This window comes from Schistocerca piceifrons, chromosome X (assembly GCF_021461385.2).
Source record: "Schistocerca piceifrons isolate TAMUIC-IGC-003096 chromosome X, iqSchPice1.1, whole genome shotgun sequence".
NCBI classification, from domain to species: Eukaryota; Metazoa; Arthropoda; class Insecta; order Orthoptera; family Acrididae; genus Schistocerca; species Schistocerca piceifrons.
The window spans coordinates 661,517,184-661,519,597 of NC_060149.1; positions in this window are offsets into that span (position 1 = coordinate 661,517,184).

A 2,414-nucleotide genomic window follows, 5' to 3' on the forward strand; every position below is an offset into this window, starting at 1 on the left:
AGTGTGCAAGAATATACAAAATGTAAAATCTCACATATGATGCACAACATAGAATACTTACTGAAAATTTTTAATTATTAACATTTGCTTCTTCATAAAATAATGAAAAACTTAAAAAATTTATAAAAGTGTAATGTCCATGCTTATATACATTTTCAGAGAGACCTTTGCAGAAACGAGAACCACTTGTATGAATTTCAAGAGCCCCAGATGGAAACCCAGTACTAAGCAAAGAAGGGAAAGCAGAAAGGTGGAAGGAGTATATAGAGGGTTTATACAAGGGCGATGTACTTGAGGACAATATTATGGAAATGGAAGAGGATGTAGATGAGGATGAAATGGGAGATACAATTGCCATGGGACAGCCAGTCCTGACGAAACTCTAGCATCTGGTGTGCAAGATGTATGAGACAGGCGAAATACCCTCAGACTTCAAGAAGAATATAATAATTCAAATCCCAAAGAAAGCAGGTGCTGACACATGTGAGAATTACTGAACAAACAGTTTAATAAATCACGGCTGCAAAATACTAACGCCAATTCTTTACAGACGAATGGAAAAACTAGTTGAAGCCAACCTTGGGGAAGATCAGTTTAGATCTGTAGAAATATCGGAACCCGCGAGGCAATACTGACCCTACGACTTATCTTAGAAGCTAGATCAAGGGAAGGCAAACCTACATTTCTAGCATTTGTAGACTTAGAGAAAGCTTTGGACAATTTTGACTGGAATAGTCTCTTTCAGATTTCGAAGGTGGCAGGGGTAAATTACAGGGAACGAAAGGCTATTTACAATTTGTACAGAAACCAAATGGCTGTTATAAGAGTTGAGGGGTATGAAAGGGATGCAGTGGTTGGGGAGGGAGTGAGACAGGGTTGTAGGCTCTCCCCGATGTTTTCAATCTCTATATTCAGCAAGCAGTGACAGAAACAAAAGAAAAATTTGGAGTAGGTATTAAAATCTATGGAGAAGAAATAAAAACTTTGAGGCTCGCCGATGACATTGTAATTATGTCAGAGACAGCATAGGATTTGGAAGAGCAGTTGAACAGAATGCTTAATGTCTTAAAAGGAGGATATAATATGAACAGCAACAAAAGCAAAACGAGGGTAATGGAATGAAGTCGAATTAAATCGGGTGATGCTGAGGGAATTAGATTAGGAAATGAGAGAGAGACTTAAAGTAGTATAGGAGTTTTGCTATTTGAAAGTAGTAAAGGAGTTTTGCTATTTGGGTAGCAAAATAAATGATGATGGTCGAAGTAGAGAGGATATGAAATGTTGACTGGCAATGGCAAGGAAAGCATTTCTGAAGAAGAGAAATTTGTTAACATCGAGTATAGATGTAAGTGTCAGGAAGTCGTTTCTGAAAGTATTTGTATCGAGTGTAGCAATGTATGGAAGTGAAACATGGGTGATGACTAGTTTGCACAAGAAGAGAGTAGAAGTTTTCGAAATGTAGTACTACAGAAGAATGCTGAAGATTAGATGGGTAGGTCATATAACTAATGAGGAGGTATTGAATAGGATTGGGGAGAAGAGAGGTTTGTGGCACAACTTGACTAGAAGAAGGGATTAGTTGGTGGGACATGTTCTGAGGCATCAAGGGATCACCAATTTAGTATTGGAGGACAGCGTGGAGGGTAAAAATCGTAGAGGGAGACCAAAAGATGAAGACACTAAACAGATTCCCAAGGCCATCAGTAGTTCTAATGGAATGTTGTCTACTCCCAGGGCCTTGTTTCGACTCGGGTCTTTCAGTGCTCTGTCAAACTCTTCACGCAGTATCTTATCTCCCATTTCGTCTTCATCTACATCCTCTTCCATTTCCATAATAATGTCCTCAAGTACATCGCCCTTGTATAAACCCTCTATATACTCCTTCCACCTTTCTGCCTTCCCTTCTTTGCTTAGAACTGGGTTGCCATCTGAGCTCTTGATAGTCATACAAGTGGTTCTCTTCTCTCCAAAGGTCTCTTTAATTTTCCTGTAGGCAGTATCTATCTTACCCCTAGTGAGACAAGCCTCTACATCCTTACATTTGTCCTCTAGCCATCTCTGCTTAGCCATTTTGCCCTTCCTGTCGATCTCATTTTTGAGACGTTGGTTTTCCTTTTTGCCTGCTTCATTTACCGCATTTTTATATTTTCTCCTTTCATCAATTAATTTCAAAATTTCTTCTGTTACCCAAGGATTTCTAGCAGCCCTCGTCTTTTTACCTACTTCATCGTCTGCTGCCTTCACTACTTCATCCCTCACCGCTACCCATTTTTTTCTGCTGTATTTCTTTCCCCCATTCCTGACAATTGTTCCCTTATGCTCTCCCTGAAATTCTCGACAACCTCTTTTTCTTTCAGTTTATCCAGGTCCCATCTCCTTAAATTCCCACCTTTTTGCAGTTTCTTCGGTTTCAA